Below are 19,139 nucleotides of genomic sequence, written 5' to 3'. Positions count from 1 at the left end.
TCCTATATCCATTTTCCCTGTTTACATCTGGATGCAAACCAGGATCAAGTAAGGAAAACAAGGCCCAAAAAAAACCACACTTCTCAACATTCAAGTTGAATGCTTGAAAGAATCTGCTTAGATTTCATTATCTTTAGTTTCTCAAAAGTGTCCTTTTATGCATAAAACACCACATTACAACGAGGTACTTCTAATGAGAAAAAAAAAAAAAAAAAAAAAAAACCCAACAAACAACCCACAGAATATTTTGGAAGTTTAAATGTTACATATGACGACGTGAGAAAACAAATGGCAGTTTCCATTTTACTTCCATTTCAAAGGTCAGAAGAGTATCTTCTGTGTCACTTGAAAAATGTGACACAGAAATTCACAAGACATGCCCAACATATTTAGAGACCTCTAAAAACAGATGGCAAGCACCGCTGGCCAACTCTACTGTCATAAAAGAATGAGTGGCATTTTCTGCAATACATATCAAATGCTGTAGAACTGAAAAGAGCTAGGGTATACCATGTCCTTGGAAAGTGCTATAAAAAAACCCCAAAACTATAAAGACCTTTTTGTGAAATCAGCAATATGGTTAACGTGAATCATTCTTAAAATAAACAGAGGAGATTTGCTTTATTCTAAAAAGCAGCAGAATTACCATACCCAATAGAAACAGCCAAAAATCTAGACAAATCAAAAATTCAGTTAGAAAAAAAATAGATTAAAACGTCTTAGGTGCTTGCAGAGTGCTCTCTGACACAAAGGTTAAATTTGTTGTCTATTTGTAAATTTAAGCTGGAGATATCACTTTAAGAGCAGACACAGAAACAAAGATTTCATTAAAAAACTTCAGATGGCCCACTAAGAAATTTTCCTCAAATGCTGAACAAAAGAGTGCCTTTTACCCTAATGGTGAAGAAATAGGAAATAATCTAAATCCAGCTTTTTTTCTTGTATGGAGAACACAAAGTAACCAAACTTAGGCTTGTTAGCTTTGAAAATAGATGTCTCTAATATTTGAACCTTTGTAGGAATATAAATGTTGAATTTTTGGAATTGAATCGGGAAAACAAAATTTCTAGGGATATAATTTCTATCAAAGGCCTTATTATGTTGTTTAAAGGAAAGTTTTACAACAAATTTATAGCCATTACCAGGAGAAGTATCTACAGATGCTCATATCAGAACAGTCTCCATCAACTGTAATTTTTGCACCACTCAGAAAGAGCTTAGTGTTCATTACAATACAATGATCCAACAATGACTGAAGAGTGTCACTGCTTTTTTAATCAAAAAGGGTAAAATTTGTCAGTTGCAAGATACTTTTTACTCCTGGCCTTCCAGGTGTTTTGGTATAGCCACAGCTACCAACTAATCACCACACAGATGTTTGCTCACTCCTTCCCTCCTCCCCTCCCCTCCCCTCCCCTCCCTCCCCTCCCCCCTCTCCCAGCTGGATAGGGATGAGAACCAGAAAAAGATAAATCCTGTGAGTTGAGATAAAAACAGTTTAAAAGTTTAAATAATGAAAAATATTATAATAATGATAACAATAACCATAGCAATAATAGCAATAATGATTATGAAGAAATTGGAGATAACAAAAAGAGAAGAGTGGTGCACAATACCATTGCTCAGCACCTGCTGGCTGCTGCCCAGCCTTTCCTTGAGAAGTGAATTGCCTCTCCTGGCCAACTTCCCTCAGTTTATACATTGGACATAATGTTCTATGGTGTGGAACATCCTTTTGGCCAGTTTGGGACAGCTGCTCTGGCCATGCTGTCTTCCAGCTTTTTTTTTGTACCTGCTCACTGTCCGAGCAAGGGAAACTGAAAAGTCCCTGACTTAGGGCAAGCACTGCTCAGCATCAGTGTGTTATCAACATTATTATCAACCTAAATCCAAAACACAGAACCGCACCAGCTGCTAGGAAGAAAATTAACTTTCCCAGCTAAACCGCAGACAATGGTACTTTTGTTTTTCAAGCAGTGAAGAGTCAAAGGTGTGGTGGCTTCATAAAATTTCAGTGCTAGGGAGTTTGATTTAAAAGAGATACAGCTTGAAAATGATTACTTAGTTATTTTCAGAGAAAACCAAATAAAAACATAAATTAAAGCTATTTTCAAGACATCAGCATAATTGTAAACATTTCTGGAGTGGAGTACATGATATTTTTAATAAACTGCTGAAAAACTAACTGACCAGAGTGCCAAAAATTTTTACTAGTTACATAACTTTTCATTATTTACCAGGATTATAGATTATAGTTATAATATACAAACCATATGAAATATAATCCCAACTCTGAAAAGCTTACAGTCTTGAAGCAATCCACATTGCCACATGCAAGTAATAAATTAGTATAAATATATATATACATATCTAGCAGAAAGGTCCACATGTTCCTCGTGTGGGTTGTTTTTTTCCTACTTGTATATCTACCCTGAGGCTTCCAATACATAGTATATACATACTTTGAAAGATAGTTTCTGTCTTCAACAATTTAACAACAAAACCATATTTTCTGCAGTTTCTAAGAATTCTTCAGCGTGAGGGTAACTATGACAGACTATTTTGTATGGGACTGAACAATGCGTATCCTAACCTTTTCATTTCATATGACAAAGTTGACAGTATGCTGTAGAAATTAGATGAGGCACAAGTATAAATATACATAAAAATTCAGCAGCTAGACGATACAAAGCATGCCTCATCAGCAAGTTTCTGCTGAGATAGAAGGGCATCTTTATCTGTCCACTTCCTATTTGCTCACTGCCTTCTACTTAGGAGTCTGAGTTAGACTCCTAAGACTCCTTTTCCTTATCACATAGGAAAAAAAAGTATTACTTTTAAAGAGCTCAATTTTATCCAAGTTTATTCTTGTTAAGCTTGACCACTGTCACACTCAAGTTTGCTGACTTAAGAAAAATAGGAAAATGTTTTTTCCATCTAATATCACATTCTCATTCCATCTCCTTCTATTCCAAAATGCATTAAGAAAGACAAGCTAAGTATGAAACCAGAAAATTAAGAAGTAAGGTAAATATAGCAGTGGAGAATCTGCAAGAAGGGACTCTTGTTTTTGCATAAGAGTTTCAAATTTTTTTTGTCTAGTCAATGACTTTAAAGAGAGCAAGAAGCACAGAAATCATGTCTTCATAAGAAATCATTATGAATCAGTCCATAACCATGTTCTGTTGTCTTGAAAGAAAAAGAGAAAAAAAAAGGAAATAATGGTTTCTCATATTGGATAAAATACTTTCTGGTATTTGATGTGCTTTACACTGCTACAGTGGAAAGCAGAATCTACACATCTTAATTCTCATGTTTGGGTACTATATGGGTGCTTTATATGTAAAAAGCACCCTTCAGTCTGAGCAATCTGAAGCTTCATACTTTTGGATGAAAAAGGAGGGAAACTATGGAGAGCAGGGATGGTCCATCATTAAAATTCCTTAAAATAAATGTCTATGCAATGCTAAGGTACCAGTTCCACTTGCAGACAGAGAGCTGAATAGGGAGTGGGGTGGCAATAGACAATATTTCCTGCAGTTCCTATGGTCTTAAACATGAGAAAATATGTAGATAAAAAAATTTTGTCTCAGAAGATACCACTGGCAGTCAAAAGAGCTCTTCATTTTCATGATTTTCTTTGATGTTAGCTTATTTTATATGGATCATGCAAAGTGGGAAAGAAATGAAAAATAATGGAGGAAGGAAGAAAATATCAGGGTTTGGCCAATTTTTGTTGAAAAAGGCAGTACCAGTATAAGATTTTGTGAACCACAGTTCAATGTTAGTTACCCTGAAAAAAATAAGAGAAAATGTGTGCAAAACTAAAAAATCCTCTGGCAAAAAAAATTCCAGTTTTCTACTTGAATGTTTTCACAGTAAAATTGTGAGAAATCTTTGAAATAATATTTAAAAATTCCATAAAATCCAGATGAAGTTTAAGAATTAATTGGAAGAAGGATAGACATTTTTTCTTGGGACATACAGACACTCATATCCTTTTATTCACATGAAAACAATATTTACACTATTTTGCACTGAACAATACCTTCTCTTAATTCTCAAAGTGAAAAATATGAAAGGGCACTTCTCACATCAGTATTTCAGGTCAGATTTTTCCATCAACAAGATCACAAGACAAGTCATAAAATTTTCTCTGAAAAATAGGTGCATTCTTTAATGAGAGAGGTTTAGATAATTATATGCATATATTGTCAATACCAAACATATCACTGAGACCCAGTACTTTGAGTAGTCTCTTATCAAACTGGTTTAAATTTTTTTTATTAATTAGTTTGGGTTAAATTTACATTAATGTTTCTTTGGATTAAATATGGGTAGCTTGTAAAGTGAATGTTTGGAAACTGACCAGTCACAAATAAATATGTGCAGCTTCAGAATGTAGTTTATGGAAGATGATAGACTGACCTGAAAGCAACCTAAGTTCAAATTAAAGCACACAATTTGTAACAGAATTTAAACATTAAACAAACATTTCCTACCATGAATATGAATTCTTGTACCTAATGAGAGTTTCAATCTAATTTCAAGATAGGGATTTTTATAAATCATATTTCATGTTATGGACTTTTCCCAACCAATAAAAGCTGTCTTTATTTTTGTCAATTAATAATAAGTTTTGATATCCAAACAGCTTCAGAAAAATACAACAGCAGCTGAGCAAGAACTGATCTAGGATCCCACACCCTTCAGAATAGTGTGTCACAATTTATAAAAAGTTACTTCTACCCTTGAGACCTCAATTCTAAAGAATAAAAATTTTCCTATTGTGAATTAAACTAACTTAATTGTTTGAATCTGTAACTTCAGCTTTGTTGTCCTGGTAACTACAAAAGTAGCCTTGTCGTGTAACTGTTCCATTTAAAGTGACTATTGTTTATGTGAGTGTATGGAAAATGGCTAATTTCCTACAGTTAGTCCTTCTCACAATGAATGCCTGAATATTAAAATTAACCCTAAAATTTTGATTTCCATGAATATTTTGCACATACTTAAGTGATTTTACCAGAAAAACTTCATAGAAGTAGTTTGATTAAAAGCATTAAAAACATATGGTATTCAACAGAATATATATTTCAAAGCTGTCACTAAATGACTAATCCTGTAGCCTCCATCTTTCAGTAGACATATCATTTATGCACTTTTTATTTTATTTCTGAACTGTGATAGAATTTGATCCAGGATGAATACAGATGTGAGCTGGCAGGAAATAAATTTATGTCATGAGGAATTAGATTATTTTTGTTCTGTATTTGACTTGTCATTGATTACTGAATTTTCCGTATTGAGTCCTATCTTCACCTCACATACAGCACAGATTGACATGACAGCTTTTTGCCAGGGTATCACTTGAAGTCTAATGCTGTCTTCTTGTTAGGAAAAAAAAGGTCAACTTTTCTAATGCTCTTCAGTGAAGAAACTTACCATTTATTTTGAAAATTATGTATCTGGAGAAGATGAAATAGAGATTTATGATGAATGTATTGTCCTGTGAATTCTTAAGTATCTTAAAGTTAGTTGTAAGCTAGATAACCCTTTAAAAATATGTTTATTTAGCCAATATTGGGGAAAAATATTTAAACCATACTTGGCTTGTTTTTTGAGATATATCCTCCTTGTGCCACTGCAACAGTAATCTGCACTGTTGCTGGTCAAAACCAATTCTTCTTCCATCAGAAAAAGAAAAGACAAGGTTGGAGAAATATTTGCAATGTGTATTGTTTCTAAAACTAAGAATAAAATCCTTTCTATTCCCAGACCCTCCTCTGTTAAAACAAATTCACATTTGCCTATCTGTAAGGTGTATTATACATATATCTTACAACATTTCATATGTATTCCATCACAAATGATTTGGTATATTCCATTGATAGTGCACAGGGGAAAAATAAATTTCAACACTTGACACTGAATAATAGTTGTAAAAACGTCTAAGTTTCTGTACCACTGCTATGGAACTCTGATCAATCATAATTGCCCATCAGACCTTTACATCTCAGCTCCATATCAAATCTCAGAATGCTCAGGCTGAAGTTCTAACACTGAAAAATGAAATCTGACTGCTTTCAGGGGCCCTGTCTACAGTATGATGCCGGACATTTATCAAAATTGATACAAACAAGATACACAAAAGAAATAAATTTAAATGAATACATGAAATTTATAGAACTCTTTATATCAAGCTGCTAATTAATGCATGGCCACTTTGGTTAAACACTGCTCCTTTGCATGTCTTTGGTGAGTTTCATCAGGTGATTGCAGAAAAACCTGCGATGAGCTGCAGAGTAGCAAGTACTTAAAGAAAGGGCACTGAGAGTGACACCATAATATCGGTCTTGGCATCCTCTGGAGCTAACAGAAGTGAGTTTGACAGTGCCGTATAGTTAGGAATGCAGGAACTCTCAAGGGATAACAGATGACCCGCACACTTACCCTGGCGAAGCTAATTTTTCAGAATTATTCAATAAAATAATTGCCAAAATGTTTTTCTGCAATATTTGAAAAAGTTTCATTTGTGCAGACAAACATTGGAGCGGGGAATTTAGCTAAGATAGACACAAAATTTTAGAACAATCCCTGAAGGTCTTTTAATTCACTTTGATTTTGTTCCAGAAGAACTGTGAAGTTGCCATAGAATATTTGATCAGAGTTCCTAAAAAAGGGACTCTGATTTGCTAAAAATTAAGTATAGTAAAAATCCTGGAGCCCAGACTGAGAAATAAGTAACATTAAATCTAATGCCTTAGTGATTAGGAGAAAGGGATTATTTAGGAAATGTCTAGATGAACAACTGACCAGGAATTATTTTAAATTATGCAAATATACTGGTGACCTGTAAAAAAATCCTAATAACATCAAAAAAATTACTATAGAATTATTTCTACCAACATTTCATAAACATTTGAGTGACTCTAGTCATGCAGAGTTGTAAGCGAAACACATTTACATCTGCATGAGACAACTTGAATCATTGAGTCAATATTCTCATTTTAAGAAAACCAGACAAATCTTCTGAAAAAAAGCAACTCTTTCGTATTTCTAAATATGAGATACAAAAAATACAATGAATAATCAGCTGTATTCATGTTATCACTACATTACTTGGCTTACAGTAGATTCTATAAAATGCAACTGAGTTTCGGGAAAAAAAATCACTTTTAACTTTATAAGAATCTAGATCAAACTCAGACTTCTTAAAAGGTCTTAATATTTCAAATCTCAATAGACATTGTATCCTTGAACAGGATCAAACCAATGAATTTCTACTTTTCAAAATGTAGATAGTTTAAGCTTCTCAAATGAAAAAAAAAAACATAACAAAAAATATCTAAATTTTATTGGAATTTTTCATTCATTTAGTTTTTTGGGTTTTTTTCCCTTCCAGTTAAAGAGCAGGTTTTATGATTATAACTACTAGAAAATGGCAAACCATATTTATAAAAAATATGACAGGAGACATGCATTGATCGTTCTTTCCATTTTGCAGAAAAAAACACATAAAACAATCTTTATTAGGTAAAACTAAATGCAACTGAGAAAGACAGTACACCAGAAACTTGAAAAAGGACTGAGATTTTACTTTGTGTAAATTGGAGGAATAGGGGGAGCTCAGCACAGGACTAGAATACCATTTGAAAGCTCTTCATCATAGGAGTCATCATATATATATATATATATATATATATATATATATAATACACACACACACACACACACACATATATATATACACACACAAGTCCCATAGTCACGCGACTTATTCTAATTTTCTTTCTACTCAAAATCTTACTACCTCTTCTACATTAATTTCCAAATTTAAGGCTTCAGAAGGAGGAAGGGCTGTTTCTTTAAAAGAGACATGGGAAATATGCAAGGTCTGTATGCTTGGTTGTGAAGTGGCAGAAAGAAGTGCTACATTAAATCCAGAATTAACAGAGACTACAAACTGTATGGAGTAAAAAATGAATGAACAACAGGAAACTCATGTGGAGTTTCTGCCACTCTGTACACAAGTCTGGGATACTGCAGTCTCTCTGTAAAAAGACACTACGATCTCTGTACAAAAAGAAAGGTCAGCTTTTTGCTATTTTGCTGTGCAGTGGCATTGGAAAGGCCAAAATATCCAAACAGGAAGCATCATGAAATTTATTTGCAATGGCTCAATGAGAGCACACACCAGCAAAAACACTTAAGCAACAGCACTGACAGCTGCCTGCTGAGAGAGAATTCTGCTAACAGAACAGTTGGCTGGAAAGGTAGAAGAAGAAAATAACTTCAGTGACTGGAAGCCAACTATCTCTCTCTTTCTCAGAATCAATCTCACTGAGAGTTACAGTAAGTGGTCATACCGGGAGACACCACAGAAAATGAAAGAAGTTGAGCAGCAACAGCAAGACTGGAAATCGCTCATCAACAGACATACTGAAAATGTGCTGTGAAATATGAACAAATTTTCTCTCTGGGAACTATGGTCCATATAAGCCAAAACCAAAAAAGTTGCATATTTTCAAAAGTTATTGAAGAATTTTACTCTAACCACTAGGGTTTTATGTTTTCAACTGAAATTATAGAATCATGGGATTAAGTTGTGAAGGACCTTTAAGATTATCAAGTCCATTGTTAAATTACAGTTATGATTAAGAATTTGTTTTCACTAGAAATTGTTACATCATTTCCTATTTATAAATTTGAAGTAAAATATTGAAGTTAATAATAAAAATAGCAGGACATTATTAACCAAATCAAGTATCTGGGTAGAAAGGAAGTTTATTTATATTAGGGCATGAATGAGAAAGAAGTTGTGGATCAGTATCTGAAATCAACTAATGAGTGTTGTCTCTGGTGACAGTCAAATACCAGAAAATAGATATGTGTATTTCTCTTCTTTAGGGTATTCTATGTATTTGTGATACACTGGTTGTAGAATGTAAGAACGTATTTTGAACTGTAACATCCTATTGAGTTAAAAAGAATAAGGGAGTTTTAACTTCAGTGACACCAGATGTCTACCAGCTGCTCCTATTCAGGGATGATCCTTACTCTAGAAAAGATACATAAATATCTTTCTAAAAATAAAGCAGTACTTTTTGCCTTTAGCAATATCTGTTGTAAATACCAGTAGATGCAAAGACTACTTAGGATGTTATAAACAAATATTTCATTACATTTTACTTCACCCTGTCTCAAGGCAAGATGAGGCAACTAACTGTTAAAAACAAAGTCTATGACACAACCAATCAAACAACAGAAACGCTAAAATACACCCTGTGTTTTGGATACCTAACACATTAACTACTAGATCAAAAGAGAGACACAAGGGCCCTTGTTTGGCCTCTATAGCCCAGAGAGCTTACCAGAAGAGATGAGTTTCCCCTCACATTCTGATATGTGCTCTGGGCTGTGTGCTTGAATTCTGAAGGCCACAGAAAGTGTCCCATGTTTGGGGGGATGGGGGGGAATAAAAGTGGTAAATGAATGATCATATCTGAGAAAAGAAAAAAAAGTTCTGCTTGCTGAATGTATTTTTCTATGGCAACTGTTCCTGGACAAATCGTCTCCCAGACCTATCTGAAATTAATGAAAAATGCTTCATATCCCATGGATATTGTCCTTGGAAAGAACATACAGTCACACTGGAATAAGATCAAGCGTCTCTCTTCTCCTACTTCTAAGGGGACACTTGAAAAATTCCATTCTAATTTTTTCTGGCCTGGGAAAATGGAGTATTGTCATTTGGAACTTCCTTAGGTACTGTCATTTTTTCTTATATATTATGAGGTTAGACTATCAATCTTACAATTTTAGACCACAAGGGATATTGAGACGGGAGTCAGTATCACTGCATATATCATAAGCATTTTCTCCTGGTTTCACTTCTTTTAGATGGGTTGGAAAGCCTCACATGGGCTTGGAAAACTATCTGAGATGTTTCCTATTTGTGGCCTGGATAAAGAGGAGAGGAAGAAAACTCAGTCCAAAGAGAGGGGTGAATTGTTAAATAAGAAAATATGCTTACAGCTAAATTTGAAGAACAAGTCTAGTTTAATTAATTTTATTGTCTTATTAAAATAATAAATGTTTCTCTTAAGTGAATATTACACTGACATAATTAATTTTCTGTTAACCTAGATGTTTTTAACATTCCATAAACAGTGCCAGTTTATGCCACTCATTCCCCGAGGATTAGATTTCATTATGTTTATCCGTAGCAGTCAGTGAGTTGCTATGCATGAAGATTAAATTATGCTAATGAGACCATTCATGAAACAAAGAAAAAACATCATGAAGGAACATGGCAGAATACGACTTCATGGTGATACTTAAATCCAGTACTTAAACATTTTCCTCTGCTTGCCTTCATTCCACTTGCAAACTTAGATATCCACTTCCATCTTTAAAAAGCACACTATCTTCTACTTTTAAGAGGTTCAGACTGCTGTAAACTTTCTTAAACCAGAGTAAAACTTAGGTAGAAAAGAAAAATCTATGGACATTGGAAGCCAGGACAGGTGACACAGGAGGACTACAGAGATGCTGTTTACTGCTGTAGGAAGAAAGTTCGTGAGGCCACAGATTGAGTAGACTTCAACCTGTGAAGGCCAAAAAAAAGGCTTTTTAGCATATTTTAACAGCAAAAGGAAGATTAGAAGTAACACTGATCTAGTGTTAGTAACACTAACCTCATTTCATTAACTTGATGAGGCTATTCCACCATAAAGAGGGACAAAGACAAGGCAGAGATGCTGAGTGACTTATTAAAGGAGGTGATTGTACCACTCTGCCACTCTGCAGCCTCATCTCAGGGCCTGTGTGCAGTTTTAGGCATGACAATAAGCGAAGGATATGAAGTTTTAGAAAGCATCCAAAGGAGGACTACTCCAAAAGTGGTAAAAGGTCTCAAGGATTAAACTGTTGAGGAGAGATTGGGATCACTTCATTCATTCAGCTTGGAGAAGGCTGAGGGCAACCTCATTACAGTCTACAACTTCCTCAAGGGACCAGCAGAGGGGAAGGTTCTGAGCTCCAAACTCTGATGACTAGTCACAAAGAAATGAAGTGAAGCTGTATCATGAGACATTGAGGCTTGGTACTAGAAAACAGATCTTCACTGAGAGGGTGATCAATCACTGGAACATGGTGTCCAGAAAAGGCTCTGCCAGGCCTGCCAGACTTCTAGAATATCTAGATAATTTTATTCTCATTGTTTAGAGTTTTTTTTCATTTTAGGTCATTTTACCATGAGCAGGAAGGTGGATTCAATGATCCTTATGGATGTGTTACAAATGGATATATTTATTTGATGAGTTTAAAATTTACCTAAAATAAATATATTAGACAAATACTAAAAAATCTAGTAAAAAATTAGGATGGTAGATCAGTACAGCTCTCATGTAAACTCAGGACTAAATATTCTGGTATGACAGTTATTTCTACAGCAAAGAAACTTTCACAGTTATGGTAACAAAACAGCCATCTGCTCTGGGTAGCAGGTTCAAGCTTACAAGACTTTCCTCTGTGCATGTGTGAAATGTTTGACTCATGCAATGATTTCTTTAGTCCCTGTTCATATGAAAGGCTCTCAATCATACCGGCCTAGATATTTTCTCAGGTGCCAGATATTGTATAAGGCAATGGACAAACTTGGTCTTACTTGTGCAGTTTTCCCTGTAGCTCTCACTGATCCCTTCACAGTTTGCTACATTTAGCTATGACCAACTGAGGCACCATAAGTATAAAAACCAGTTTCATTATGGCTTTTGTCTTTTTCTTTTTACAAATACAGAAAATGGGCCTGCTCTATGTTTTATTCCTTTTTGGTTCTCTTGTTATTTATGCAGGGTTTTCTCCTCAATAGAATGTAACTCAGTTTATAGTAGCTAAAACTGTGACTCCAGGCAGTATATTCTGGGTTTGTTTTTGTTTTTTGGGTTTTGGCAGACATTGTTTCACCTTCTTTCTACTCAATCATTCTAATTCCATGTTCAGTACTGCCTCCTTCCAGAGTCATAGTTGCATCCATGCCTGGAAATAGCTAGTGTTTAAGCTTACAGTATTCTCCTCATAAACAGACTCAATTCTCTCTTGTTAACCCCATCCTTTTTTATTAACAGGTATTAATACATTGACTTCTGTTGTGCTTTACTATCTGTAAGAGCTGACAAAATGTTTGAAGAGCCATCCATGTTCATCCATGATCTTTCTCATCAGCACTAAGCTATTTTTCTGTAGCACCTCTGGGACTTCCATCACAAAGATAAGTGTTACTTCAGCTATAGAAGCTTTCAAGCATGCTACAATGAGTGGGACGTAATACACAGCTCAGATTGCTAGCACTGCAGCATGGGGATTGGGTTTTTTTATAGGAAGTAGAGGTGAAATAATAACTCAGAGTTTTCATAGTGAAGAAACCTTCCTCACATTTCTTTATCTTCCTCCTGATCTTGAACCATATTCTGCACATTTCTGGCCCTTCTGTAAGCTTCTTTAACATTATCTTGACAGGAAACAGTCAGAAAATTTCCCCCTACATAATAGTATTTAAAGTGGCCATGAAAGGGTCTAAGATATGAAAGAGCTGCCAAAAGGTAACTATTGATGGAGAAAGGCTGACTGAAACACCTCGTTTAGCAGCACCGGATTGTCATATTACCTGTATACATTTTCTGGAACTGTGTTATCTTTCAAGTAAACTTTTTAACAAGATAGCATTTTCATAGCAAAATGGCAGATGGAATGTGTTTTATAAATGACAAATGGCCTTGCTGAATGTGGGACAGGACTTATGTGCCCAAATGGCCTCGAGAACCATAAGGACCTCGCAGGACCAGGAACATCAACAAGTCTTTTTTTCTTTCCAGAGCTCTACCTTTTCCTTCCTCGTGGAAGGAAAAAAGTATAACCTATGCATCAACAGAAGTCACTGTCATATCACTGTACAAGGGGAACAAAATCTGAACGAAAGAGATAGGCATGCAATTAGATTTTAATACATCCCAGACAATGCACTCAAGTCTGTCCTTTCCTATGTACAGCTTAGTATATTGTTTCCCTATGCTTCTATTCTATTATATATTTATTTTTATAAATAAATATCATTAACACTGAGAATACATCTTCAAAGAACCAAATTATAGCAAGTCTTTTCATCTGAACATAACATGTATATTCATTCATATTCTTTACATGAACACGCATGAACTCTCCGTTTCATGACATAGTCTTAGCTAACACTCTGTTTTGCTTTATTATAAAGAAAATTGAACTGATTTTTTTTCACTAACTTTAGGCAATCTCCCGTCCTGTTCTCTGCATACCTCACTCTACAAAGTTCTGCACATCATGTGTTTTACACTAAAGGGTTTAGTTTCAATCATTTTTCTATTGTGAATTTATAAGCTGAAAAAGCACTTAATCAAGAGGTCTGTTACCACTCTAACCACACAGTAAGGGCAAAACGACAAGTGTTACATCTTGACAATTTTCAATGACTTTAATAGATTTGAAAGGGAGATGGCAAGGTAACCTCTGCACTCCTAAAGTTATTTCATCAACTTCCGAGATGAACCTTTGTTAAAGAGCTCTGATCTCCTCATAACATTTTCAGGTTTTAGGTTTATTTTTTCTAAAATGTGAAGACAGTTTTGGTATTCCCACCTGAAATGCTGTGTAACAAAAAAGTCAGATATTTAATGTGAATTAAAGGATAAGTTTCAAGATATCAATCAGGTGATTGCTACCTGTGTTTGTTACTTTTCATTTAGCTATTTGTTTTTCCAGGTTGATCTTTCCTCTCTGACAGTCAGTAAATACCTGGTATTAAATTTGAACTTATTGTGTCCAATCAAGTACTGCACCATGTTATTGAACAGTCTGCTGTTTCTTTTTGCTTTGAGTACTCAATAGTGTACAAAAATATTTTCTCTCACAATATTTTTCCAGTATGACTCTTAGAGAAACTTAAAAACAGCTTGAAGATTTTTTGGGAAAAAATACATTTGATATCATAAAAAGAGATTGTGCCGCCTTGTAAAATCCAACAGTCTAATGCTTAAGGAGTAAAAGGTTAAGAAATTAAGAAGGAAAAGCTGAGAAAATTTATTTGTGAGAAGAAATTATAGAAATTAATCAATCTATGGGAAGTTTGAGTATTGAAAATGTAGCAATTGCCAGTAAAAATTTTCAATAAAATGACAAGCTGGAATTAAACAGAATTTCTTCCATGTTTTTTATCTTCTATGAACAAAAGCTATGAATGAAAGTTTGTTGCACTTAAAAGAGAATATGAGCACTTAGTTAATGGCATTAATTTATGCTTAACATCAGAACACATGGTAGTGATAGGAACAAACTTAGAATAAAAATATTTCACATAAACCATCAAGATTTACATTTCCACATTTATTTATTTACTTGAACAAAGCCTCCTGCCGTTCAAGAAAAAAATTTATAGTCCTTCAATTTAATTTTTTTCTCTAAATATTCACAAATGTACTGATAACATGTTACTATTATAAATAGTGTTCAGAGTGTCATTAAATTAACACTGTGCTTAAAAATTTTTCCAGTCATGTCTATCATACAAGAAAAAATCTGACTTTTCCTATTTATTATTATCATTCACTCTTTCTAGATGAAAGTCTAAAACTACGTAGCTGAGACATTTTTCTGATCTGATGTCTCTCTTCAGTTAATCAGCTGTGCTACATTTTTTAGTATTTGATTTAAAAGCAAAAGGTGTTTTGTTTTATGATATGGTATGATATGATTAAAAGGCATAAAAAATCCATGTTTATGCATATTGCCTAATTACATTTTCTCTTCTCTCTTGGTCTTTCAAAATGTATGAAGAAGGCAAAACTACCGCTTGCTGTCTCCATAGAGACACCATGACAGTATCAGGGGAAAATATTTTTATTTCAGTTCCTAATGGACTTGACTCCTGAGTAAAACCACTCAATAAGGAAAGTGCCAGGAATAGAAAAGCCATTCATTACAGTGTGCAGCTCATTGTGATCTGCATTGGCTTGATCTGTGCTACGTGGTTTAGCACAGTATTTAAAAATGTTGCAGAAGCAGATTTCAGATTTGTTTACTGTGCCAGATTCAGGGCTTGTTTAAGTTCACATTCCGGTTTAAATGACACAAAAGAACAGCCTATTTCTCTCAATATAGGAAAATTATTATTTCACTAGGCTGTGGAGCTAAACTTGGTTAAAAATGCAATGTATTTATTTATGGAGAAATTCTGTATAATTTTACTGATAATAATCAGAAGAGGTTTGTTTTGTTTTTTTTTTAATTCATAATGTAGACCTGGAGATTTATGATGACTGCCTGTAAGATTGCCACTCTAAACCATAGTTTGCATGTGAAGTTAAGCTCGTCCACAAGTTAATATGTCAGAGCCAAAATTTTATGTTATGAAAGACAGAAACAATAAGGAATTTAAACTTTTTTTTTACTATTTTAAATACACAAATGTTTAAAAGAAGTTCATCACCTATGGATTATTAGATATTTCTACTTCCCCTTCAAAATACAGTTGGCACTACATAGTGTATATTAATATACAGCAGAGTTTTATAGTATAGATTATATGAATTAAGTCAATTCATTACATGAACAGGAAAAAAGAGACTAAACCAAATTAACATATATGTCCTTCTAGGTAATTTGGGCCTCTTAAACGAAAACCAATTCAGTAAGAATATGTGATTTGGAATTTTTTAACTTCTTACAATATTCTAATTGACTAATAATTTTTTCAAAGTGTTTAAAATGTATTTTAGCTCACTGGATGAATTTCAAGTCTTCTGAGGTATCAATTTCAGGTTGCAAGGAATTTGAGTTGAAAATGTATATCAGACTGATATATCTGCAGTTATGATGTTATAAAAAAAAAGCCACATGAAAAATTTAGAGGTCTCCTCTTTTTGAACTAAATATACAGTGATTTTGGAAGGGAATATTAACTCTGATTCTACTGTTACCATCAAGGTTAGATACCATTTTTTTCATTCCCATTCCCGCTCATGGTTATGAACACATTTACATAAGCCTCTAGCAAAGAAACCCAAACCCAAACCAGCCCCATCCCTACACCATCATTCATTTTGAAGCACCGAGATGTCTTTTTACATCAAGTTCCATTCCTGTTTAGAACACCATAAAATAAAACGTTTGGTCAATACTCCTGAACTGGAATATGAAAGACGGACAACCAAGTCTTCTCACTATTTTTCCAAATGTTTTAGAATAAAGATGGATGAAAACACCTAAAAAAATTATGGAGAGCACTGAGCATCCCAGCCAGGTTTTAAGCAACACTGACTACTTGTTGAGATGTGGCAGGAGATGCCATGACTTGTCACTGTATTATGGTTACACTGGCAGATTCTACTGACTGCAGTACAGTTTTAAGTAGTCCCTATTATTTTAGGAGGGTAAAGACTCAACATTTGTTGTGAGATAGTAGTAGAGGAAATAATTAGGTTTGAAGTATTAGGTAGAAACTGAAATTTTCTCTGGAAGAAAGGAAGAAGTAAATAAAATATATTCTTATTTCTTCTGGTTTAAGACAAAGTATTAGCTATGGGATTCTTTAGTTGTCTGAGCAGGAATAAAATAATACTAGTATTAGATTAATTCAGATGTGCTTTACAAAATTATTATAATGTACAAGTGATTGTGTTGGACAAAATCCCATCATTTTAAAGTAAAAAATAACAATAATGTATTATTGTCATCTCCCATGGCTTTCTGATACTCTGTTAAATGAAAAACCAATAAAAAGTTGCACTTCAAGTTGTAGTATACGGTGGAGATAGTTCATGCTACTAATGTATAAAATATTGTAAAATCCAAGCGATGTCTTTTGACCACCCCGGCCAGGAGCAGAGTCTTATTTTCATTCAATTAGTTCCTGGACAACTTTAAGATAATATTGAGTTTGTTAACGTAAGAATGGAACCTTCCTGGGCCATGATCACTGACTTCCCCGGAATGTCCAGGCCACTCAAGAGTGATCTTCACCTTGAAGATTGTATCTGCTACTGGCGCCTCCCTCTTACATGTGAATGCGGACTTCTCCAAAGTGTTCTGACAACGTCCAGACACCTGGAACCAGACTTTTGTCTAACCCTACACATGTATGGCCCCAGTTCTGCATGTGGAGGGACACAAAGGAACATTCGGTCATCTCTGCCTCAGGCAGAATAAACTGTATATAAGCTCACTGCATGAAGCAGTCGGGCTGAACTGAAGGGGAGACTCTGACATTTTGGCGGTCAGATCCAGGTTCACCCAGCGCCGATCCCGGGTTTGACGCTGCCTTGGCTGTGGTGGTTTTTTCTTGAAATTCTGGTTTGCTGACAATCTAATAAATCATTGCTAAATTTTCTTATAAATTTGGCTCCCGAATTGATAATTTATAACAGTCTTTCTGAAGAGTGATCAATTTAAGTCAAAAGCCAAATAGACATATTCATTTGGGAAATACAAAGCAAGATGCAGTACTTGATTGCGTTAAAGACATTTTTGTTGTTTGAAAGAGACACTTCGAAATGCAACCATTTTATTTTCTAGTAGCTCACAGGTAACTTTGTTAGTCTATTTTCCATTAAGTTGTCAAGTCTGTTACAGAGTATTTAATGAGAATTTTTATTTGAAATTGAATACTTTAAAACTAATTTGTCTATTCAGAGAGCTACCTTCAGGAACTGACACTTTTTGCTTTAGTTTTTAATTTAAAAATACCTTTGATGTATCCTGAAATAAAAACCTAACAATTTATTTGGAGAAAATCTGCAATTCTGAAGTGATGGTATCACAGAAAATTATGTATAGTAGTGGTGCAAGTCATCAATCTTATAATACCTTAAAAGCATATACAAGATAAAATCACCAGAATGTGGTGGAAATTGGAATCAAGAACATTTAGCTCTAACAGTTTGCATTAGTTAAGGGAAGCACAGCTACATTTGAAATATAAAATCTCTGTCTGTATAACATAGTCTGAGAAACTTGATACTTAATCAGACTTCAGACATTTCTTGACAAATTAGCTATTTTGTTTATATTTTTAAATTCTTAGAAAAAGCTGAGAGCTAAGAGACCTGTGTTCTGGAAAACATAAAATAGAGTATAGAAGGTGATTGTTAAGAGTGCCATTCATAATTTTCATGAATAATGATTAAATAATATATATTAAATTTAAAATGTCTGTGAAAGTTATCTGGGAAACTGAGCAAGTATATCTCCAAGCCCTTTATTCACAGAAAGAAGAACGTTGTTTTGTTTTTACAAGTGCTCATCAGACTTTTAGGAGATAACTCTCCAAAGAATTTTTTTTCCATATGAGTAAAATAAATCTTATTGGGATGAAATAACACCTTAATTAAAAAAAGAAATGAAACATGACTATAAGAACAAATCATATTATGAGCTAAGAATACACTTTCCTTTTACATAATGAAAAGCAAAATAAAAATGGGAGAAGAGAGTTTTCAAATAGGTGTCATAATCTAGAGAACTTTTGAAAACTCCTTCCATAGCATCCATAATTTCTCATATTATTTCTATAATAAACAAAAAAAATCTTTACAATGAGACTGAAAATACAAAATTTGGCAAGAAAAGGTATAACTTAAAAGAGAAAAATGCTTTTTCAATAAAGAAATATTGCTGTCTTAGAAAATTTTAAAATGAGGCAGATAATTGAGATTTTATTCATTTTTTCTAGATTTTTAAATTATTTTGCCTTCTTTATTTGCTCTGCAAATATAGATAACAGACGCAGCCTTTTAGTCTCTAAACGTACTTATTTGAGGTAGGGCTAAATTTCTAAAACTTTTTATTTTTTTTTATCTCCTAAAAAACTTGTTACTTTTATCTCCTAATCCCTTTATTTCCCCAAATTTTTGACTGTCCAAAGCACCTTGATCCCTTCCTTTGCATATTCTTTTGTTCCCTTGTATATAATTTCATCCTACAATGTTCATAAAGCAAATAATTCTCATAAATATTTTGCTTCATTAAAATTACATGCTTAAAAGTAGGAAGAAGATTTGAGATTCTTACTGTAAATTGTAACTTTTTGGGGCTCTTTTGGAATAATAATT

This window comes from Camarhynchus parvulus, chromosome 2 (assembly GCF_901933205.1).
Source record: "Camarhynchus parvulus chromosome 2, STF_HiC, whole genome shotgun sequence".
NCBI classification, from domain to species: Eukaryota; Metazoa; Chordata; class Aves; order Passeriformes; family Thraupidae; genus Camarhynchus; species Camarhynchus parvulus.
This window is presented reverse-complemented; position numbering follows the sequence as displayed.